Source organism: Lutra lutra, chromosome 18, assembly GCF_902655055.1.
Source record: "Lutra lutra chromosome 18, mLutLut1.2, whole genome shotgun sequence".
In the NCBI taxonomy this organism is placed as follows: domain Eukaryota; kingdom Metazoa; phylum Chordata; class Mammalia; order Carnivora; family Mustelidae; genus Lutra; species Lutra lutra.
In genome coordinates this window covers 6,733,269-6,758,276 of record NC_062295.1, presented here as the reverse complement: position 1 = coordinate 6,758,276, position 25,008 = coordinate 6,733,269, and the positions used below count along the sequence as shown (strand labels likewise).

General features: G+C 49.5%; 1 long non-coding RNA gene across 1 annotated transcript in view; it reads left to right on the top strand.

Annotated features, from left to right (window-relative positions):
• The window catches only part of LOC125091050 (uncharacterized), a 187,611-nt gene that overhangs the window by 117,851 nt on the left and 44,752 nt on the right, over positions 1-25,008 (top strand). Inside the window, exon 4 of the long non-coding RNA XR_007124566.1 lies at positions 8,172-8,308. This is a non-coding gene — a long non-coding RNA (uncharacterized LOC125091050). The remainder of the gene's footprint in view (positions 1-8,171; positions 8,309-25,008) is intronic.

Here is a 25,008-nt window from a genome sequence, read left to right as displayed (position 1 = left end):
TGACTTTTGTGTTTCTAGAAGATTCTTCCCGATGCCTCCTCAGTTCCCATGCTTTGGTGAAGCATGCTGGCAGTACAGAGGGCCACGTGGTGAGGAACTTACAGCTCTTGAGGGAACAGACACTGACCACAAGCACAGAATGAGTTTGGATGGGATCTTTCCCTGGTCAAGTTTTCCGATGAGATCCTCGTCCCGGCCAGCATGTCATTTGCCACTTTATGAGCAACCATGTAGCACAGGACCCAGGTTCTGGGTCCACGGAAACTGCAGGATACTAAATGTCGATGGTTGAGAGCCTCTGTGTTTAGGCACGACTTGTTACGCAGCAAGAGATGACTAATATATGGAACTCAGAGTTTGGTAGGGAGACTAAGAAATGTACACAGACAAATATCCTGAAAGGTAGGATATTAGGACCAACAGTTTTAGGCTCTGGGTTTTCTTGGGCTGGAAAAACACTTTCAGCTCAGGGTGCTGAGAAGTCGGAGCAGGCACACATCTGCTTATTCAGAAATGATTGAACTTTCCCTGTGTGCTGGCACCATGCTGGGCTTGGGGGGGGGTCGCATGATGAAGATGCCAGCGTTGTTGTGTTTTGGGTTTTTTTTTTTCCCCTCTTGATGTTTCCCCTCTAGGGACAGAGATAGAAAATGAAGAGTAAATAAACCCGAAGAAGGTGATTTTTAGTAGACACAGGTAGTAGGACGGAAAGAGATAAAGAGGGATCAGTGATGCGAGGCAGGTTCTTTGTTTCTGGTGGTCAAGGAGGACATATCCCTGTGGAGGCCACGGATGCTGAAAGCCATCTTTGGTCTACACCCCGAAATAAGTGAGATCTCCATAAACCCAGGGGGTCAGGGGCCCTGCTCTCCTACCCCCGTGTTGGTGGCTGCACGCCCTCTGCTCCAGGTGGTGGGTGACAACGGGAGGTGGGCTCAGCTCAACAAAGGCAGTATATTGGTTCAGGCTTCTACAGCTCCTAACGGCCGGATGATGGATGCTGTGGTGGAAAGGGGGACCTGCTTTGATGTTCGCAGCCTGGTTTGATTAATGAGCGGCTCTGCCGGGAGGCTACGCTGGGAGTAAATTACTCTTTTCAGAAATGGCTAGATCGGCACTATTGTACTAATTATTTCACAAGCTTGGGGTCAGTTCCAAATTCCCTGACACACACAAGGGAACAAACACCCAGGCTAACTGAAGCCGACAGAGCTCTAATTAAAGCAGAAATTGTTTGTGACTCCCCTCTCCCCCTACCCTCCACCCCACAAGCCCTCTTTTCTCAGAGGAAGAAGCTGTCAGACATATTTCCTTCCTGCCCCTGGCGTGCCCAACATGAACCCCCAAGCACCAGGAAGCAGTCCACAGTACCCCTGTGCATATCCTGATCCCTGGCAAAGGGGAGATTTCTATGTTGGATCTAGTATCTTGGTTTCTGGTTTCTTTCTCCTAATCACATGCATAGGTATTGTATTCATTCATTCATTCATTCATTTATTCATTCTTCTTTGTGTATTCACTTGTTCATTCCATACTTATTAAATGCATTTTATGGGCCAGGCAGTGTGCTGAGGATTAGCAGTGTTCTAGCCTTTAAGAGCTTGCTGCCTGGTGGGGAAGACACATTCATCAGATAATCTCACGCATGTAAAATTACAGCAGTGAGGAGATTATAATAAAAGGATTGTGGGTTTAAGGATGTTTAATAGGGGGTTTGGCTTGGGGGCTCAGATCCTTGAGAAGGTAGTGCCAGAGTTGAAAAAGTTTAAGCAGAGGGTGTGGGTAGATGAGGAGGAGTGTTCAACCTCAGTGGTGGAGACAGCACATGCAAAGGCCCTGAGGTAGGAATAAAGTTGATGTTTGGAAGAGACAGAAAGAAGGCAGTATGGCTGGTGCTCCGCAAGGAAGCAGACTGATTTAGATTCAGGCTTTTGCTTTGTGTGTGGCCATGGGAGTCCTTCATAGTTCTGCACCTCTTCCTCACCTGAAGAATCAGGATAAACTGTGTCAAGTCTTACATGAACATCATGGTGGTCTTCCTGGCAAGCTACCATAAGTACTAGTCGTGACCTTCCTTGACAGTCTTTACTCCTACCAGTCCTGCCCATTGTTCCAGCTGCACTCCATTGCTTATTTTTCCCCAGGGGTTCCTCACACGTTAACAACATCTATGCCATCTTGGCTGCTCCTCACCAACCATGGAAAGCCTGGCTTTCTTAACCCAGTGGCTGGCAAACATGGGGGCAAAAGCTTGGTTGTGCGTGTATGCATTTGGTCTGCTACTCCACCATGCTTACCAAGTCACATGCTATATACTGCCGAATGTTTATGCCACTTACTGGGGGGGGGGTTTCCTTTGTAAAATGACAGAAGTATCTGCCATAATGCAATCTCTGAACTTTGTATGTTGCTACCGCTGATGGCTCCCAATGGGTGTGTCTTAGCCATGGACCTTTGCACACGGTGTCTTACTTAAATTCCTATGACATCCTTCCTGGTAGGTGCCACGCCTATCACTGCGCACATGAGTGATCCTAAGTTCCAACAAGGTGGGATAACTTGCCCAGAGGCTCCTATCTTGCGTGTAGGTGTCAGAGCTGGGGTGGACCATTTTTCATAGTCTATCTTTATCCACAAGATCAGATACTGCCAATACTCATTTTAGAAATAATCATAGCTGACATATACGGAAACACTTATCATAGGGTAGGCATTGTGCCAAACACTTTCCGTGCATTAACTTATACAGACCCACTGTACAGATGAGAAAACAGAGGCACAGGGAAATTCAGTGATTTGTCCCAAAATTATACAGCTAGTCAGTAGTGCAGACTGGACTTATGCCCAGGCATGAGATGCCAGAACCACGATCTTAAGAGACATTCACTGTCTTGTCAGATTTGGTGCTCGGGTAAGAAAGCAGCTTTCTTCTGATATTCCACAAAGCCACCTTCTGAAAGTGGTCGGCATGTCTGGTTAAGGTAGGCCCAGAAAGGATATAAGAGGGTAGTAGTGTTCTCTTAAGCTCCCTTACTCTGGGAGTTGGGGATTTTTCAGCTCAAAGCTCGTGTGCACTGTCTAAAAAGAATGAGCTAAATGGGAAAAATCAATAATGCACACAGATGGTCCCGGTGATGTTTACACTATTTAAGAGAACAAATTATTCTGAAGCACCTGGGATTCATTCTTTCCCCCGCAAAAGGAGAAAAGCAAGGGAATTACAGGTTGTCCTTTTCTATTCATTGAAGCAGACTCCCTAAGAGGCAATTATTCTGTGTTTATATTAGTTTGCTTTGGCTATGTTCTACCAACCACCCCCACCAATGCCAATTAAGAAAGTTTCACTTTACTGCAATTTCCAGTATAGATAACGTGTATGAAAGGACAGATTTCACCCAACGAACATTTATTGAGTGACTGCTATAGGCCAGAGACTAGGCCAGGATCTGGGACTAAGGAGAAAGAGCCATCAATGCACCAACAACCATGACAAATGTTCACAAAGCACTAATTTTGTGCCGAGGTCTCGTCTAAGAATTCAGGGGCTCTTTACACAGGCCTACGAGATAGGTGTTGCCATTATTGCCTTTTTATGGAAGAGGACACTGGGGACCAAAAGTCATGCATTTAGATAGGAAACAGGCAGGGTGGGAGCCCAGGCACTCTGATGGAAGAGTCAAATACAGCCCCTGCTCTGGGATGGTTGACCTTTTGAGCGGGGGAAGGCAGACAACAAACACACATACCTACCAAAAAGGCAAATAAAAAAATGCACACACCTGTACACATCCACACACAAAACACGGTAAATAGGTCTTGCAAATAAACAAAGATGCTTGGACATAATTAGGACAGGGAGAGTAGGTGGGGATTTTTCATATACGGTGGTCCAGGAAGACCTCTCCCGAGAAGCTATGTTGAAGCCAAAGAGGTAAGGGAGAGCTAGTGGGGCATTGGTGAAGATTTTAGTGGTGGTGTGATGGAAAATTTTAGAAAGAGGGAATTGGGGGGGTAAGGAGTCTGAGGTGCCACTAAGCTTGAAGTATCTGGGCCTCTGGAGGAAAAGACCCATGTGGCTAGGATTCAGTGACTTGGCTTGGGGGCACCGTGGAGGAAAGATGGTGACCTGGACCAGATCACATAGGGTCTTCAACTCCACATTTTTGGGAGGATAAATTGAGATAATCTATGTGATTTGCATATTATAGCAACTGGAACTTAATGAACAGTCAATTAATGTTCACTTTTGTCATCTTTATGGTTCTTCCATATTTCGTTCCAATGACTTTGACTTTTTTCAGATTATCTAAAGGGGGAAGAAAAAGTAGTTTTCCTTTAAAGTTGCTTTCCTCTCTCCAAATAGTTTATACTTATGGGATCCTGGAAGAATTCTAGCCAGGAAGGCCTCAGGTCCATCCTAGGAGTAGGGAGCAGAAACGGTGCTGAGGTGTGTGTGTCCGGAAACAACCTCCATGTCCACTGACTGAATGGATAAGGAGAATGTGGGATGTGCATACAACAGAATACTATTTAGCCTGGAAAAAGAGGGATACTCTGCAACGTGAGACAACATGGAAGAGCTCTGAGGGCTTTACCTTACGTAAAAGAAGCTATCAGAGCGGGACCAGCACTGCAAGATTCTCCTTGTACGAGGGTTCTGAATAGTCAAGCTCCCAGACTCAAGGAGAAGAGGACTGGTTGCAGGGGACTGGGGGAGGGAGAAAAAGGGACTTGCTAGTCAATGGGTGTAAAGTTTCAGCTGAGCAAGAGGAATGAACTCTGGATTGTTGGACAACTTTTGAGTAGCCAGCAGTCCTGCAGCAGGCACCTAATAGTGAGTAAAGAGGGTAGAGCTCATGGGAAGTGTTCTTTCCACAGTAAAATAGAAATAAATGAAATAGTTTAAAATAAAAATAAAATAAAATAAAAAACAAAACAAGAAAGTGAATGACCCCATCACATCTGCAGTGGAGATGTGAGGGCAAGAGTCACAGAGTTGGATCAGGGGCTCCTTGCTCCGATGCGCATCCTTACCCTGTCTGCTAAGCCTTGTGGTGGAGATGACAGTAAGCCTGGGCTGAGGAAAACCTCAGGGCTTTATTTTAAGACCGTCTGTCAGGAAAGGACTTCGGAGCAAATGCAGGCACTCAGCTGCATTCCTGAAGGTCAAACAGTAGCAGCTACATGATCTGCTGGATTTGAGGAAACATTTAAAAAGGAAGAAGAAGGGGGAATAAAAAAAGATCACACCCTTCCTGAGAAATCATTTCTGTTTCTACTAAGAGACCGGGAAGGGCGTGAGAAAGTTCTAGTAGGAGGGGATGAAAGGGAGATGAAAACCTGCCTCTTCAGCGACTGTTGAAATTGTTCCTAAATCAAGCAGCGGTTTCCCGACAGGGCCACGTAATTGATTATAAATGTTGGAATTTATTTCAATAAGCCCTGTCATTCCCACACAGCTGTTTCACTTTACAGCAAACCAACAAACAGACGGAGGTGTGGAGGCAGCCTGTCTTTTGTCTCTCCCTCTGACGAGTCCGAATTGTCTTTCGGAGAGATGCTTCTGGCTGCGGCTTGCGGGAGGAGAGGCCCCGTTTTTCTGGCCGTGGGCAGAGGGGATGGGGAGGGTAGATGAGCCGCCTACCTTCTCAGGGGCCCAGGGACGCCGTGACTGGGAGCCAGGAGAAAGTGGTGATACTGGTTTCCCACATGTATCAGCCTAAGGAAGCTGCCTGTGCATGGGAAGAGAGGCCCATCTTGGCCCATCTTTTATCCTTATACAAGCAGTGAGAGACTGTGGGAAGGTGACTGGGTTGAAGGTCTGGTGTAGACTCTGCTTCTCACGTACTAGGTGAGGGTTCTTTCTAGAATGGCACTGCTGATACCTGCCTCCAGATCAGTTGGAAAGATTAAAGTCATTGACCTGGAGGTGAGAGCTTCAGTGAGGCAAACAGTAGGTGCTCAATAAATGTCGAGCTGAATCTCCATCTTCTAAAAGCCACTGCCGTCTACTCTGCCTCACTTTGACCTCTCTCTCTCTTAAGCTTACGTGGCCTCCTTCTCATGCTCTGGATGTTTAGCTTGGGGCAGTAAAGGATTGAGCTCTAGTCTCATTTCAGATATTAGACTTTGGATCAGTGCCCATCACCTCCTGTCCTTCTCTAATTGGAAAATGGCAAAGTGATCACTTCCCTGCTTCCCAGCATAGTTGTTAGGTTTAGAAGAGTTAATAGATGGGCAGGCACTTGGCATCTTTAAAAACATGTCGCATGTGGAAAGGGTCATATTATGTGCCATTTTCTGCTGCTCTTTTCCTCCTCTTTATTAAAAACCTGGCTTTCTGTCTAAGTTGTAGGATTATTTAAAGCAGGAACCACCTCTTTGAGCTTTTTTGTGCTCTTAATCCAGCTTACTGGTTTGGTCCCTTGGGTGAATAACGTAAAGGGGAACTTTTGAGGGGGTCAGGGAGTTATCAGTAGTAAGGAGCTCACACTCAAGAATTTTCTGTTGTTCCTTTTGTCCACCAAATCTCAGAATGTGTATTTCCTTGCACAGTTCTCCCTGTTTTTCTCCCTGCTCCAGCCATGCATTCAGTGTTGGGAACATCCCTCATTGCATCTTGCCTCAGGACCTTTGAACATGCCAATCTCGCTTCAGGGATGCTCTTCTTCAGGGTTTTGCATGGATGGTTCTTTTTGTTCTTAGATCTCATAAAAAGGTCCTTCCCAATATAATGTTATTCCCTTTCCCCCAACCTGCTGCTCTCGGATAGTGCAACAGCCTGTATCATTTTCTTATTACCAAGTGAGATGATCTCATTCCATTAGTGTGTACATTTCTGTGTACATGCAAGCTCCATGAGATCAGGGACATTGGTTTTTGTTATCACCACATCCCTCATGTCTAGAGCAATTTCTGGTTTGTAGTAGGTACATAGAAAATGACTGCTTAATTAATTAGTTACCGCTCCCCCTCCTTTTTTTTTTTTTTTAACACAATTTTGGGTTTCCTTCCTCTAGGGAGCCTTCTAGGACTGTCCTAGTGCTGTGGATTTTCCCCATTTCAGGATTTTCTCCTTTTATAGATGACAGTGCTTTTTAGTTTGACATGACTTTCTGTCTAATTCCTTCAAATGCAATGGTCCAAGATAATCTTACTTTCCATTCCTTTGTGATTGAGGTGGACATGAAGGAAGTTTCCAGGAAATGTCTGACTAAGAGAAATCTCTTTGTCCGGCTTGGGTGGAGAATAGGAAGCAGAGAGCCTGGAGTATCCAGAAGACAGAGGGAAGGGGCAAGAGAGCGACTTTTCTGCGTTCGTACCTTGGGCTTTCCATTTCTGGGCAAATCACGAATTAAGAGGAAAGGATGTTCTTGAATTTTTCAGAGTGATTAAGATCTGGAATGAACCACAGGTGGTGCAGAGTCCAAGCTCCCTCATTTTTCAGATGAGAAAGGAAAAGACAGAGGGGCATAAAACAGAGGAGAAACAAAAAATTCGTAAACACCTGGGTTCCAGGTTGTTTTCTTATACCTCATCCCATTAAATCCTTACAACTGTCAATGAGGTTGGTGGTGTTCTTCCCATTTCATGATGTGATAACGTGGCTCCAGAAAGCTAAGCGACTAGCTTAGCACTAAGCACCAGCGCTAAGCGTTAGCACTAAGCACTAGCACTCAGCACTAGCTAGCAAATAGCTAGGACTTGAACCCAGGTCTTCTGTGCTTCTTCCCTACCTCCTTTTAGGTTTTAGAATAAATCTCCCACCTTTCCCCCATGGGGCCCTACCTCTCAAGACTCTGCCTTTAATAACCTGCTAGAATTCATGGGGGGTGGGGTGGGGGTGGGGAGAGGGTAGAGGCAGTATCTCTTTACCTCTTCCAGGCTGGGTACTGAGATCCAAGAGAGGTAGCCTCAGGTTTCACAGAGCTCTGTTGTCAAATCTGCCATTATGAGCTTAATTAAATTAATATTCTTGTGAGAAGGGCTGCTGGGTGCAGGGCTCCGTGAGGCTCATCGACTTTCACATAGAGGGGAAAGTTTTCTGTGCTCCCTCTCCCCAGGCTGCATGAAAAATGCATGACAGAAGTCAGATCGTGAGTGCTTGCGGCAATGGCATCTTCGTGCAATTAAACCTTCTTAAAAGTTGCTCCTCTCTCCCCCTTCCCTAGCTGCATGGGGGGATACAACGCGAACGCAAGAGTTTTTAAAGTGAGATGGGCCAAGTTTTGACCCACCCAGCCTGACCTGCGAAGCGTCCTGGAGATCGGACACCCGCCACGGAAGCAGCGTCTGAGAAGCTTTCAAGGTGAGTACATTCAAGAAGGAGCAATTCTTGGGTGCAGGAATACTAGGTCAGGGACAGGAGGAGGAAACAGGATGAGAAGAACCTTCCCCTGGGATGTTGCTTGCAAGACGGGGAGCATGGCCCGAGCCAGGTCCTGCCTATGAGCTGATCGTGGGGGTCCATGAGGGAATTGGCAAAGAACGCCCAGTGCTGGCTGGTGGGAAATGCTGGCAAATGCTCAGTGAATGATTTATTAACGATACCTAGTGCTGTTCATTGCTTCTATGCCAGACACTGTGCTACCACCCTCTGAGACATATAGTTGTGCATCTGTATCCCTATGTATAATTATTACAGTGCTCGGGATGGTTAGCTCCTCTAAGATACAGCCTACTCAGTACCTGTGGCTGGGACTTCATTTGGAAAGGCTCTTTGCACATATAACGAAGTTCAGGATCTCGAGAGGAGATCATCCTGGATTCTCTGGGGAGGCCCTACATCCAAGGACAGGTGTCCTTCAAGAGGAGGTAAAGACAGACAGACGGAGACAGAGGCTGAAGGGACGCAGCCCCAAGCCGAGAATGCCAGAGTCCACACGCAGCTTTGCAGCAAGATTCTCCCTTAGAGGGAGGTGGAGGAGGTGGAGGTGGAGGGAGCACCACCAACACCCCAATTTCAGATTTCTGGTCCCCGGAACCGGGAGAGAATACATTTCTGTTGTTGGGAGCCATCACTTTGTGAAACTTTGTTATGATGGCCCTAGGAGAACAAGTACACGTATCCTCATCCCACGTTTACTGATAAACAGATGCAGGGACAGAGAAGTTAAGTAACTCCATCATCACAAAATCTGGCAGCGAAACCAGGCGGTCTGGCTCACAGCGAGGCAGAGGACCTAGGGAAGCTGAAGGTGTAGACACGTGGTACACCTTTGTCCGGGTCATTTAAGCTCTCTGGGATCTGATCATAACCTCTATATATCGTGATTGATTGATTGATTGATTGATTGCCTACTGGCTGGGGGAATGGCAGAGAAGGGTTGATAAAGTATGGCCTGGGGGCCAGGACTGGTTTTTGCATTTTAAATGGTTTAGTTCATAGCTTTTATTTTACTTCTTGGTCTCTAAGCTTACGTTGTTTTCTATAGGACTTTTTTCCAAAAAAGTGTTGTTGAATTACTTTGACTCGTCGGCTTAGCACACATTTATTGAGCACCTGGTGACTGTCAGGAGCTTGGGAAGGAGCTTAGAAAGCGATGTGACAACCCAACACGGGGGCCCAGCGTGTAAGCCAGTCTCTACAAGAATGTGCCGATGTTGTTACTGGTATGGGTGCAGAGTTTCGTGAGGCTGGAACAGGGGACCCCAGAGAGGAGCCTTCAAGGGAGGGGATTGTGTTTTCTTGGCATCATTAGGGTCCTTGTTCTGAGACAGCACAGGTCTCTGCCCAACACGGAAGCTCTACAAATTTCTGTTGAATAAGCAAAGACTGACCTTTGTCTGTTGGACTCAGAGAAGTCTTCCTCTTAAGAGCTGTGTTCCGAACCCATCTTAAAGGATCAGTAAGACAGAAAACAAGAGTGATGGGTGCTCTGGGTCTAGGGAACATTCTTGTCAAGGGCTCGACTGCAAGAGAGGGCACAGAGTGTTTGAAGATCTGCGTGTCGCTGGGTTTGTCTCCAAGGGATGAGGCTGCAGGACCAGAGGCAAGACAAGGTGGCCTGCAGCCAGCTCCCAAAGGGCCCTCAAAGCTGGGTCAGAGATACATGGAGGACTGCTCCCACAGCCTCCTCCTTCAGACTCTCCTGTGCCAGCCTCCACCATCCCTCTCTTCTGTCCAGCCTCACATGGGCTTCTGTGAATGGTCATGCTCCTTCCAACCCACGAAACCGTTCACAGGCTTTTATCTGCCTGAGAATTTCTCTCCACCCACACAGATATACGATCTATCCAAATCCATACATTTTTTTTTTTTTAGTTGACCACATTCTCCTTTAGATCCTGACCTGAAGGTCGTTTCGTCAGGGACGCCATCCCTCACCTCACCCCAGACCAGAGCAGTTCTCCCAGATCCACCTGCTTGTGTTTTTATCTGTATCCACGGTATATCCACGTCACTCCCGTGTCCGCATCTGTATCCGTATCCGTGGTCTGTGAATGTCCACATCTCAGTCTGTGTCCTCATGTCCGTCGTCCTCTGCGCCCACATTCATGCCTGCGCGTCACTGCACACTGTCCCCCGTGACGCTTACCACCCTTGTCCTTACATACACACATGGGTGTACAGTCATCTGGCTGATTATCATCTCCCCCACTAAACTGTGGTCTTAGTGGGTGGCATTCGGCTTCCGGGGCTGCTGTGGCGGACCACCACAGGTTGTGTGGCTTAAAGAATGGGACTGTGTTTTCCCACAGTCCTGGAGGCGGAGGCCAAGGTCTAGGGCTCATGGGGTTGACGACTCCTGAGTCTACCTCTCTGGCCTGAAGGTGTGACTTTATACCATCATATGGGTCCCTGTCCTGATCTCCTCCTCTCATGAGGACCCGGTGACAGTGGATGTAAGCTCTGGCTCTGGACACGGTCTCGTTCTGAAGTAGCAGAGGCAGGACTTCAACATGGGGATTCAGGGGCCGGGAACACCACTTGGCTCACACCAGACGGTTTTTCAAGAGGTGACCGTGGAATGTATGGGGCAGCGGCCAGGGGACCAGGGAAGAGTGTGGGGGTGGGAGAGACTCTAGGGGCAGTGAATCGACCCCGTGACTGGATGCAGGGGCTGAGGGCCATAGGGACGAGGGGCTGGTTTGGTGTCGCTGTCACTGCATGGAAACAGCTCACGGGGCCTCGTGGCCCCTGTGCTGACCATGGAGACGTGTCACCTGCCCCCTGGGTCCCAAGTCACAGGAACACCCTTCTAGTAGCTTTGACGGTTCTAGCAAGGCTGATACCCCTCCTCACCGCCCCCTCCCCACCTTCCCCTTTTTCTTTCTTAAAACGAGAGACGATTACCTGCTGGTAGTTCATCGCAAGCCACTAAGGGTGACGCTGTTGGGCTCTGGGCCGTTTTATTCTAGGAGAACAGGAGGATAAAGGATGAATGTCGGGGAACATGAGTTTATGGGATTTAAGTAAGAGGTAACTAGACCCTAAAATTTAGACCTCAGAGCAGAGGCAGGGAGTCCGAACTCCGAGGCTGTCACAGCCGACCTGAGACTTTCAGTCCTATCTTGTTAGGCTTCATCTGACTTTCCCCGATCACACTGGCATCTCCACGACCTGACTCAGAAATGCGGGCTCTGCAAGGTGGAGATTAGGAGCGGCGCTGAATGGCATTTTCACCTTTCACAGGCTTTGCTGCTCCAGACGCTTATAAAATAATTTTCGCCTTTATCTAAAGGCAGAAGGGCTTTTCTCCCCCCAGCTTGTGTTCTGGCTGCTGCCTTTTTTTTTTTTTTTTTTTTTTTTTAAAACTCTCTCCACCTAATAAAAGCCTCAGCGCGGCGCCCGCCTGTGTAATCGGAGCCCAGCATCCTGCTGTCGGGGCTCGCCTCCCAGGCTGCACCGTGGCAGAGGAAGGGATCCAGCTTCGGGAAGTAATGATGTCTCGCAAGCCAGCCGGCTCCCGGAGGTCTCTCCCTGGCAGAGCCGATCCTGCCCTCTGTGTACCCCGCAGAAAGGAAGTCTGGCTTATTTACCATTTTACAAAGTCAGACCTTTTCAAAGAGGTGCCCCCTGGCAAAACAGCCTTCCTTCCCCTTCTCTCTCAAAGTAATGACTCTCCGCGGACAGTTGTGACAGTCAGGGTTGTTCCGACGGCTGAGGCGGGTGGCTGGGGGCCAGGCTGGCGCAGAGCCCACAGAAATAGCTGGGCTGCCCGCGGCTGGCTTGGGGATGCCTCCCTCTCCAATGCAACAGGTTAGACTCACTGCTGTGGAAATGGGGCCGTTGGAGGGAGGCCCTGAGCTGGGAAAGTCTCGAGACTGGTGTCCTGTTCTGGAAGTCAGATTAGGGGTGGGGGGTTTGGTGTGGAGGCTCCTGAACTATTTGAATTCGAGCAACACTGATAGTAGTAATGGTGAAGTCTGAGGTCTAAGAGAAGACAAAATGACCTTCCCCACAAACACGCAGCATCCCATGGATCCTGGGGCTGGTGACAATGGGTAAACCGTTTCATGCTACTGGTCCATGGCTAGGTGGTCGGAACTAACTCAACACACCTCCATCCAGTTCCAAATAAGGATGGAGGGGAGGGAGGAGGAAGATGTGCCAAGGGATGTGATGTCCTTTCTCACTCAAGATGTTGCAAAACCTCAGCCTAAGCTTTACCCTGGAGTCCTACATGGCTCCTGAAGTCAAGCCTTCATTCCTCTGTGTACCTACTATGGTACCTGGAACTTGAGATGTGCTCAGTCCTTTTCCGTATGCTTGAGTCGATAAAAAAAAATGTTTCCTCCATTAATGCAGGCTATGACTGTTGACAAATTGAACTCAAGCCTCTGATTCTTCCAAGGGAAGAATGACTCTAATGACAGCCAGATGACAGGTCGCAACTAGGACCATGACTATATTATTAGAGTAAAGAGTTCTTGCCCTACTGATAGAATTCCCCTGTACCTTGTCTGCAGGTCCAATGGCAGAACTGTGATTGTTTTCAAGAGCACCTGGCTAGAAGTTGTCTCTTTACTTAAATAGGAATCTGCACATTTAGAGATCTATTTTTGTGTGTATAGAGCTTTCTTTATCTGTATAATCAAAAGCCTACTGATTTGTTTGCATTGCTTTTCTTCTTGACGATATGTCTGAGATAACTTTTTAAGTCACTGCATCCAGACCAATCACATTCTGTTATTGGAGAGACTGATTATCTAACTTCTCCTGATGGACATTTAAGTTGTGTTCAATTTTAGAATTGATCTACTTTGTGTTTTTTTTTTTTTTTTGCACTTACATGAGTTTCTAAGGTGAAATATAGAAGCTAATTTGTGGGTCACAGATATAAAATATTGATGTTTTTATATCTATAGAGACTGAGATTTCTTCCCCAATGGAGTGACCCAATTTCTACCTTCCTTCTCCCAGTACCATTCAAGAATACCCATTTCTGACAACTCACCGGTACTTGGAATTGTCAAACTTTCAAGTTCTGAGGATCTTTAGTTTTAAGGGATGTGACGGAAGGTTCTCCAAAGGCTGCCCTGGGTAAAGACCTTCCACTTGTTTGTATAGAACATCCAGGAAAGGAGAATGTGTTGAGAGCATCTCCCCACTGTGGCTGTGCTGGATTCCATACCTCCTTCTCCTGGGTCATTGACATCATCTGTGCCGGGGATGGGCTCTCTTCACGTATCTCCTGAGAAGAGACCCATGGGCCTTATTTGATATGGAGGTGGAGGGAAGGCATCTGTATATCCCACATCTGCAGGAATATCTGTGTTGCTACCTACTTTGTGTTTCCCCAAACTGGCTGGTCTTTGGAATCACCCAAGAAGTTTAAAACAAACAAACAAACAAACAAATAAACAAGAACAGGCGAATAACAAAAAAAACCCCTTCCTATTCCCAGGCATTGATTGGAACAAACAGAATCTGTTTTAGAGATGGGTCAAAGGGATCTGTACTTTCACAAGCTTCCCTTGTGGTTCTGGTGCAGACGGTTGGTGAATTGCCATATCGAGAGCTACTGTTCTAAGTGACAGTGTAATGTTTGTGAAGCCGTATTATATCACATGCGCGAAGCAGGGGAGCTTTGCATCCAGGAACACCGGAGTTCAATTCTTTGGTCAACCTGTGCCCAGCCGGGTGGTCCTGGGTGGGTCCCTCGCTCCCCTCCCCCTGCCAAATGTCTAGTGGAGGTCCCAGGTAGTTGTGGTTGAAGCCACAACTGGTAGTGCAGGTGTGAAGCACTGATTTATAGCCAGCCATCCAAACGAAAATAGGGTCAAAACATAACAAATCATGCAGTTCTAGCCTGTTTCCATGGTATCCCTACTCCAAACTGAGGCTCTGGTAAATTATCTCCCCTGTCATCCCACCATCTGCGGAGTCTGAACCAGGATGAAAAAGCATTTGGGTCTCCAAGTAACAGATGTAGATTCAGATCGACCAAGTTGAGAGGTGAGCCGCCTGGGCGGGCAGGCGGGAGCACGTGGGAGTGAGGGGCCAGCGAAGAGTACGCCACCTGGCAATGAGTCGACAAGACATGGCATCTGATAGGCCAGGGTCCTAAGCTCTTATCAACAACTTTGGGATGTGATACCCCAATGTCCGCATCTGCAAGGCGCGTTGCTAGTGATGACAGCGGAGTGTGGTTGTCAGGATTCAGGTCAATAATTCATTTAAACACAGTATTTGGTATAAGACGGGTTGTGATTACTATGATGACAACATGGGGGTCGGCCTTTGGCAACTCGCTGGAAGTAAATCGAAAGAGAAAAAGAAACCCATGTACGGAGGGTGGGCTGCATATTGGGGGAAGGTTTCAAACTACGCTTGGGGCGAGTTTGTAAGCAGGACTGTCCCTGTCTTCTAGGGCTGTTGTAACAACTGACCACACACTTGGCTTAAAACAAGACACATTTGTTATGTTCCAGGGTGCTGTGCGTGGACACACCACGAGAACAGGGATTATTTATTTAGGATGGGTTGGGGTTTGGCAAAACCTTCCTGTGAAGATGAAACGTTCTCTGAGCCACAGAGGTTGGCAAGGAAGTAATCTGGTTAAGAAAAACAAAAGAACAACAGGATACCTTCCCTGGCTCCCTAGAAACCGTCAAGTCTGCTTACCTACCCCATGACCTCCTGGGCGCCTGCTCACCAGGCAGAGTAAAATCAGAGCTCCCCCTGGCTCCGAAACCTGGTCTCCTGCCATCGCATGGGATCCAAGAACTATTTGTTGGACCCTAGGCTTGGAGAGCTACTTCCAAAGCATGCCTTACAGATGGAAAAAGAAAGAGCAACGGCTTGCAAGTCTTCCTGCTTTCTGGATGGGGAGTGGCTCGGGCAGGGGCTGTGGCTGCTCCTCCCTAAGCCCCACTGAGAGACGCTTTAGTCTTTGCAATGGTGTGTGCTCACGGGCTCCGGAACCAGCCTGCGCTTCTGTCCCCGCTCTGCCACTTACTAGCTGTGCTATTGTGGGCACCGGACTTGGGCCACTGTGGGCCTCACTTTCCTTGTCTGTAGGATGAGGTTCCTCACAGGTTGCTCACCATTGGGTTGTCGATGAGGATTTGACAAGTTCAACTGGACAGATTGCTTAGAACCCTCTGCCCTCGATGTAATAAAACTCAGTGCTGGGGCGCCTGGGTGGCTCAGTGGGTTGGGGCCTCTGCCTTCGGCTCAGGTCATGATCCTGGGGTCCTGGGATCGAGCCCTGCATCAGGCTCTCTGCTCAGCAGGGAACCTGCTTCCTCCTCTCTCTCTCTGCCTGCCTCTCTGCCTACTTGTGATCTCTGTCTGTCAAATAAATAAACAAAAATCTAAAAAAAAAAAAACACCCCAACAACTCAGTGCTTATTGGCTGCTGCTGCTGTCCATCATTTCTGCCACAAAACAGATGCTCAGCCAATGAGAAATGAGGGAAGTTAGTGTGCAGGGTTTTTTTCAGAGACATAATGAGGTAACAAGACCATGAGATAACATCCTTATTTTTCAGATATGGACATAGACTCAGAGGTCAGTGACTCGTTTCAGGTCACAGAAGGAATTAATACAGTTCAACCCTGCACTGGAATTTGCGTATCTGGACTTTTACGCCAAAACGATCTGGCATAGAAGAGAATGGAAGAAATTGGGGGTGTGGTTGAGGGCTTAGGGGATGGGATTGTGGGGTACACACGCCCTCCCGCCCATCTCCACACAACACCCTGCAGACACCAGGAACCATGCACTATCCCTCGACTAACGAGGCCACGGGAACCTAGAATCCTAAAGTTCCCATGACTCTGAGAGTCAGGCAAGGTGCTTCCCCAGGACACTCATGCTTTGCCTTAAGGAAAAATACCCAAAACTGAGCAAGGCTCCTTTTCAGAGTCCGAGTGGGCTTGAAGAAAAGAAAAAAAAAAAAAAAAAGAAAATTTATAGGAGAAAAACAAGCAGCCCTTGGAATCTGGCCACATGGCGGGGAAGAGCACAAGTACTTTTTCTTCTCTTGGCAGAGGGAGAGAAGGAAAGCCATGGTCTGCTCAGGGTAAGACACAGAGCAAGGTGACCGACCAGCCTTCCCCAGCTTTGACAGTGTCACTGGATTCAAGACTCCGTCTCCTCGTTTCCAGGGTGTGGAGAAGAGCTTGTCCTCCCTGCCCCTCCCATTTCCCAAGGGACAGCCACAGCAGTCTCCGGAAGGTGGTCCTCTCCAAGGTCAGAGACCCAGCCCTGGCTGCCCCAGGGGAAAGGTCTTTGGAAAATGTGAAATGAAAAGTACACTTTGGGAGCGTTCGGTTTTCAGAGCCCAGAACTGCCCGATCCACCTGCGCTCTGAAGACCAAATTACTCGACCGTGATTTCTTGAACAGCCAGAGATTTGAGAGGTGTCATTCGGCCCCTCCGTACTGAGCGCACCTCTTACCGTGGTGTGGCAGCTCTGTGACCATCTGTGCAGCGCCGACCGTATGAGCGGGCACCGACCCATCTGAGCGTCCCTCCAAACGCCTCCACAAGCGGTCCTACGAGAGGCACGTCACCAAGCAGGGCCAGAAGGACCCTGTCCTGGGCAACATGTATGGACCTTGAAAAATAGTTGTTGTTTTTATTCCCTGCTGGGACTGATAAAACAGGATTTGGGGGTCGCCTCTCCAGCGCTTGGCCAAAGCTCTTCTGGAGAACATGGCTGAGCAAAGAGGAGGGACGGGTGGGGAGGAAATGCCTGGCAGACTGCGAGCCATCCTTCCAGGCTTTAAGGCCCCGCTCCCTGTTTCTTCCACTTCGGCCGCTAACCTGTTACTTGTCAGGCTAGGTCAACAAATGTCTCCTCCTTTGGGGATGAACCTCTCTGGAGCTGAGTGTTTGTCACCTGCCACTTAAACGTATCGGCCTGGCCAGTCATCGCAGCTGACAAGTCTGGGCGTGAACTTGATTTCTGCCAAGGTCTGTGTTCTCATATCCTCCACTCGCCGGTGCCCTGAACTTTCTCAGGCCTCTCCTGGGTCTGGCAAAGTCTAGCTCTGCTCTTAGTGACCTCTTTGCTCTTAGGTCCCCGAAATGTTTCCTCCGGACGAGGTCCTGTCTGCCTTTCACAGAGCACTGTGCTCCTGCCCCGTGGCAACGGCAACTCCTCCGTCTCCTTGGCCTTCTCTTGCACTAAAGCACAAAGTCCTTGACGAGGGGGCGAGCTCTGGATTTGTGAGTGCACCGGCAGCGCTCAGTGTGACGCTGATGTCTGATGGGGGCGCAGAGAGGGGATGGGGTGCTGAGGGCCCCCCGTGTGCAGGGTGGAGGGAGGCCACGAAAGAGTGACTTCTGGCCCAGCGTCTGCTCCGTGCCTGGAATAATAGTAGATAATCACAAATCTCTCATTTGTGTCTGTCTTTATCCACGTTGATCGACACAACGACAGTACCCAGTAGGAACCGTTGCCTCTGTTTTATAGAGAAGAGCGGGAGACTCAAAGGAATTAACATCTCCTGTCTGGGTCGCAGGGCTGGTGCGTGGACGATCCAGAATTTGATTTCGTGTCTGTGAGGCTCCGCGGTCTGCTTTGCTTTGCTTCTTTAGAAAAAATGATTAGTTGGGAGGGACTCCGTTGGTTAAGTGTCTGCCTTCAGCTCAGGTTATGATTCCGGGGTCTTAGGATCGAGTCCCGCATTGGGCTCCTTGCTTGGTGAGGAGTCTGCTTCTCCCTCTTGCCTGCCTTTCCCCCTGCTTGTGCGCACGTGCTCTCTCTAGCAAGTAAATACATAAAATCCTCAAAAAAAAAAAAAAAAGTTTCAATGGAACAACAGATGAGGGAGACCTGGCTTCTATCCTCAAGGAGCACAGAATTTGCTAGAAGACACAAGCATGATGGAATGAACCAGGTAGCATCACAGGGGACCACGCAGGGGACCTGAGTCCGTGAGGTTGGTACAAAGTGCTACAGAGACACCCACTCTGGAGGTTTCCCTTCTCAGTGTTAGATTTGGTCCATTGTTGCCCCAGTGAGAGCCACGTAGCGGGTGATTATGAAGACTTGCCGGGCAGAAAGGCGCCCCTAAAACAGGAACGATTACATAGAAATGAGAGGAGGCCCCTACAAGAACACACGGCATGTCACATTGGCAGGGGGCAGGTCTTAGAAGGAGCTGAAGGGCTCTTCTACCCCAAAGACTGGTGAGCAACGGCCTGTGGCTCGTGCGAGGCACTCCCTGTACTCAGGGCAACGAGGCTCAGGCCGGGGACAGAGGTGCGCAGACTTCTCTGTGGTGGGTCCAGGGAGCCCGGGCGGCCGACGTCTGCATCCTAGAGGGGCAGGGGGGGCTGGCAGGGGAGGGGAGCATGGTCTTGATTGGGCTTGTGGGAGGAAGGTGGGGAGGCTCCGGTAGAAGGCCTCGGGGAGGCATGCAGGCGCTTGGGGGTTGTGGCAGCTTTTCAATGCCCTCTGCAGCTCTGGGCGAGGAGCAGTCATTTGCTGCTAATGGCCTGTTGCTAAAGCTCCTCTTCACTCTCCTGGAGCTAATCTGGCCTGTCTGGCTGGCTGTTAGGGGTGCGTGCATGTGTGTGTGTATGTGTGTGTGTGTGTGTGCGCATGTGTGTAGGAGCACAGTTGGCACGGGCCAGGAGAAAAGGGGTGCCAGTAGAGCCTCATGTGAGGAGAATAGGGGGTACTTACCTACAGGATGTGAAGCCCATCTACCAGGTGAGGAACTGCTTTTCAGAAATTCTGTAGTGCCCAGGAGTCCTCTAGCCCGGCGCAATACGCCTTCTGTGTCTTCTCCTGTTGAATCCCCCCATCGCCCTTAGCAGGCATCAGCTTTATTTTATCGGTGAGGAGACTGCCGTTTGGGCTGAGGAACGGACTCCAGGGGAGTAGTGAGAGAGAAGATGAGTGAGATCATACGAGAACTTTAGGGCCTGCGAACGGTTTGGAATTTTCTACTCAGCATGGTGACAAGTGCTGAGTGCGGCGGCGCATTGACGGCGTGTGGCTCTGGCTGCTGTGTGGTCATGAAACAGAGTGGGAAGAGCGGAAGCCGGGAGAACACAGAGCTACTTAGTATTCCCCATGAGGCAGGAGACTGGCCTGGACCAGCTTGGTTGCAGGGAAGGGCTTTTTGATACATTGTGAAGATAGACAGCTTATGGAAGGTCCTTTACCGACTGAAGACCACTCTGGGGTTATTCTCGGTGATGTGGGTGCTGAGGTTGAGTCAGCCTTTGGTGGCCGGGCAGTCGGGCCTTGTGGGTCCACCCTGAGTCTTATGCAGATGACACGTGGCCCTTCAGTATCCCAGGAGATGCTTCACTGCCAGGGATCCTCCCAGTTGACAAAGGACATGACCTTTTAAGGATGGGAACTGGCCACAGGTGAATATCCTATCTCTTCTCCAGCTTCCTGTAGAGCCCAAACACTGTCTAGAGCAGGAAGAGCAAGTTCAGAAGAGGCTGTGGTGGTTTGGGAGACCAGCGGGAGAGATGCCATCCTTTGCGCGAGCTCCCCCCTTACAGGCCGCATTGGGTCTAGACACCCCTATACAGCTTTGGATTACATCCCTGCACTCCTCATGAGACTTGGGCATGCCTAGCCTGATCTTGTGGCTCAGGAACGGGAAGCTCCATGATTCTAAGGTCATAGGGCAGGTACGTGGCAGAGCTAGGATCTGAATCTGAGTCTGTGTTCAAAGCATGAGCCCTGATTGCAGTGTGCTATGATAGGCCAGAACTAAGGGTTGTGAAGTCGTGGGCTGGGTAGGTGCCACAGCGGGGGTGGCGGTGTGGCTTGGGGATCATGAGGGACATTACAGCTCCTACCAGGTCCCCATTCCCCCCATCCCCCACATGTGGCCCCAGGTTTCGGTGACACTTACTGAGACCCAGTGTGGTTGGAGCTCATCAGTACTAATGTGCATTCATGTGGGCAGGGAGGTCTTGGAGGCCTGTACAGGGGGGATGCCTAACGGAGGAAAGAAGGAAGGATCTTAGCAGGAGCTTGCACTGTTTCAAAGTCACTGCTGCCAGCTGGTGGGGCTTGAGATCCTCCCTGGGACAAGGGCAGCGTGGGCTTCCGGTGGCCTCAGAAGGGGCAGGAGAGGATGCTCAGAGCAGGTGGTCACGGAGGAGGGAATCGGGTGGCCTGGGAACAGAGCTCAGGCACATCTCCAATCAGATGTGTGCCCGGCGCGGCTTGCAGGCTCTCTCTCTGGAATTACAGGTAATAAGGTAGAGCTGATGTTAATGGTTTATGACACGAATTCATTCTGAGAACTATATGCTTCACCCATTGCTTTTATTTTTCAATTTGGATCTGTTGGGTATTAATAGCTTTGGGGCTGTGTTTTCCATTTTAATCTGGCTTTTTCTCATTTCCAAGTAGATTCCTTCTTTCAATTTACACAAACATTAAACCTCCATTTCCTGTAGCCCCACACTCCCGCTCTCTTTCATTCTCTCTGCTGACCTTGGGATAAAACTTTTCTCGAATGCGTGAACTTTCCTCGTTCCGGGCCCACCTTCCCGTCCCCACTGGCCACTGTTGCCTTAGGCTTTAGCCCGTCTTTGCTGCTCGGAGCTTTTCATAGACATGACGGTCCTTTGCACCAGAAGGAAGAGAATTCAAAGCAACCGAGACTTACGAGACGTGGATCTTTAGGATCTTACATAGATCCTAAGGTGGCCTGTTTGGTAGCTCTGTGATCTCAAGACGGAGACCAGTTCTTTCAATCTTTTGTTCTTCCCTTCTTCAGAGTAGAGGCCTTTTTCCTTCTGGTTGTCTCCTCATTCTTGTTAGAAACCCAGAGAGTTTGAGGTTCTGTCCTCCACAGTGGCCTCCTCAGGAAGGCAGGGGACATTTTCCCCTGTCCATGCCTTGCAATGGGCGAAATCTCTTTCCCGGGAGCTCCCCCACCGGTCACCCCTGGATCACATGCCGAAGCCCATTACCGACATGATGTCGATGGGTCCAGACAGCTCCTGGCTCATTTCCAAGGGCCGGGACTATCTTCTTGGAGCACCTGGTGGGCTGAACAAGACTAAGGGAGGGGTGGCCGTTGCATGAGCCGAGGAGCCTGCTCACGACAGCTCCTCCTTGTCCAGGTGCTTTGTGCTGGGTCCTCTTCCCATCGCCGCTGGCTCTCGACCTCGAGGGCAGGGAACACCTGGCTGACTCCTGGTCTGACTATAAGATGCAGCGCAGGCACTACATTCTCTGGCTGTCCCTGGTCTCCTCGCTTGTCACCCACATGCCGTAGTGCCCCAGGCTGGTGTCAGGCACTGCATTTGCAACACGATCCTTTAAAATCATCTGCGTGTCCCTCTGAACGGGGAGTTCCTTGTGGGTTCCTGCTGGATCTTGTTTACCTTGGTCACCTCAGGACCTGGAGCCCAGGCAGTGCTCAGTAAAACTGCTGAAGGGACAAATGGCCTTGAGAAAGGGGACGTTGAGACATGATCCTGTGTGTTGCTGCCGCAAGAGACACCTGCCTTAGAGGACTGGGCATGAGGAACAGAGAGATACTTGGGTTTTCCAAACAAGCCAAGCTCTTTGGTGCCCTGGTGTCTTAGCCCTAGTCCGTATCTGCCACGTGCACGGCCTCTCCTGGGATTCCGCTCCCACCGTGCCGCCATTTTTATTTGTTTTGTTTTTGTTTTGCAAACCACTTCCCTTTTAAGAAGAACCATCTTTTTTTTTTTTTTTTAAAGATTTTATTTATTTGACAGAGAGAGAGATCACAAGCAGAGAGAGAGAGAGAGAGAGAGAGAGAGGAGGAAGCAGGCTCCCTGCCTAGCAGAGAGCCCAATGTGGGACTCGATCCCAGAACCCTGAGATCAGGACCTGAGCCGAAGGCAGAGGCTTAACCCACTGAGCCACCCAGGCAGCCCCAAAGAAGAACCATCTTTTAAAAAAAATATTATTTAGTTATTTTTTGAGAGAGAGAGAAAGTACAAGTAGGCAGAACAGCAGGCAGAGAGAGAGGGAGAAGCAGGCTCTCCATCGAGCAGGGAGCCCAATGTGGGGCTCGATCCCAGGACCTTGGCATCAGGACCTGAGCCAAAGGCAGCCGCTTAACCGACGGAGCCACTCAGGTGCCCTGAATCGTCTTCTGTGTGACGAGGCCTGCTCTGGAAATCTTTCCCAAATTTGGATACACTTTTATGGTCCTCATTCGCTTTGCATGTACTTCCATTAACTAAGGAACCTTTTAAAAGCCTTCCTGCACATTAGGTGATAAAAGAAATGATAAACCACTTCTCTGTGGTTTGGGAGAATAAGTGGGTTCATCTACTCGTAACACTGAGAAGAATATAACATGGAACCGAGCCTACGTTGCCTGTCGCCCGGGGTGGCGGCTGCAGAGTGTACCCCTTTGCATTGTGCGTGTCTCGTCCCTGTTCCTTCTTCCCCAGTGTCCTCTGAGAACCCTGCAAATAAAGACCGTATCTTGCCCATCCCCAGCTCCTAGCTCCCAGTATGAGCGGGGCACACAGTCGATGCTCAGACAGATGGCTGGGGACTCAGTGAGTGGATATGCATGCTTTCCTCCTGGAGGAAGGCAGAAATCACTGTCCACATCGTCTCTGGAAAAAGAGATGCTGAGGAGGAGGAGGCAGGGCCATCACGGAAGGGGTGCAGAATGGGCAGAGGGGGACACTCGAGGGCCTTCCATGCCCTTCCCCCAAAGCACAAAGCCCAACACCCATGAGTAGGTATCTTGTAACGATCATCTCTCTGTGTTTTTGGGGTAGATTAAAAACTAGGGGCTCCAGGGGCCAATCCTGCTTTTACCGTAGGCTCTATGAATGGCCTTGGGTGAGCTCCAGAAACAAGGCTCTTGCTTCTCAGACCATAACATGCAGGAGGATGAGATGAGCAACAGCTTAGTTTCTTAGCATCTCAGACATTTTAAAAATAAATAAAGGCGAGAATAAAAATGAGACATTCTGTGGTTCTAGGGACTTCGTGCATTTCCTTGGGACCAATCCATATGGGAGGAGAGTCAGGAAAGTTTGTAATTAGTGCCAGGAGGGCAGGACTGACCCTGGGATGGGGGTGTGCCTAGACCCGAGAGAAGTAGGGAGCACAGGGATCTGGGTCCAGGCAGGCTGGGTATCTAGTTCTTACTCTGTCACTTGAGAGCCACAAAGCCTTCACTAAGTTACTGAAGCTCTCCAAGCCTCAATATTCTCATCTGTGAAATGGGGAGATAGAAAGTACCCCATGGGATAGTTGTGAGAGAGATGCATGGATCTGGTTTGTGGCAACTCCATTCCCACTGGAGGTCTTAACGGAGGGGAGTTGAGTATAGTGTCAGGAGGTGGAATCTGAGATGAAACATGGAAAGTGGATACTGACCCACTGGGCGCAGAGAGGTGAGGAAAGACCCGTGTCCAAGGCTAGGGAGTGATGACAATGATTGACAATGGCCATGCGGCTTACCCTGCATCACATGGTCTCATTCGATTCTCAAAACACCCCTTTAAAGCAAGTGCTATGATTTGTCCCCTTTTGTGCATTAGAGACCAAGGCTCAGAGAAGTCAAGTAACTTGCTCGAGGTCACACAGCTAGTATACAGCTTAGCTGAGATTGGAATGCACGTAGATGTGTTCCAAAACTCAGACGTTCTCCTATCTTTGTGAGAGTCTGGGAAAAACCTGGAATACCGGGCCAGCGTCTTTGAACACTTAGCTGGCATGACATAGGGGCCTTGGAAGGTTAGCAGGGGTTGTCCAGGATGAGAGCTGGGCTCCAGACCCCTTGTCTGAGTGGGGGAAGGGCAGCCCCACCCTCCCAGCTCCCTCTCTCCTCCAAGAGGCCTCACAGTGTCTAGGTTGCCTGATGGCTGAGCCCCAGCACTCATGATCCTGGCTGGCAAATTGGAGACACCCTTAATTGGATGCTGAAAAACTCTGCCTGGTGTACAATGGCTCTGGCGGAAGAGTTATAGCTGTTTACTGTAACACACAGACAGTCCCATTAACAAGAATGATGGGAGGCTGCTCCACGGCATTACTCTTAGCAAAAGACTTGACAAATATGCTTTGTAAATGAAGGCGCTCCAACAGAGAAAACATATAACCGTCTCCCTCCCCACCCCCACCTGCCCCTCCCCTTCCGTGGGACACTTTGCATGTTGAATCCTTTATCCATTATTCAAGGCTCCGGATTCTGACGACGTTCATCCACAGCGGTACCTATGGCAGGGAGAAGCTTGTATCCGCTGACAAATGTAGACAGAGCAGGCTGCTTAACCCAGGAACAGTGGGTCAGAGAACAAACAAGGAAATTGATTGTGCCCGCCGTATTTCTGCGGGAGCGGCGGAGTAAATGAACGCCATACGTCACGGCTTCTCCCATACGGTAGGAGGCGATCGTGAATGGAGCGGCGTGGCGTGCTTAAGGAACGCTGATGGATCATTCACAGGCAGCTTTTGTTCCAGGCTGGGCTTTGTCTTGTGTACGGAGGGTCTGGCAGCCATAGGGGGAGAGCCACTGAACGCGTGCCCTCCCCAGCCACAGGCCTTGGAGGCGGCCTCTGCTGAGGGTGGAGACGTCCAATCGCCGTGGCCACTGGACACAGGGATGAGTGTACCGATG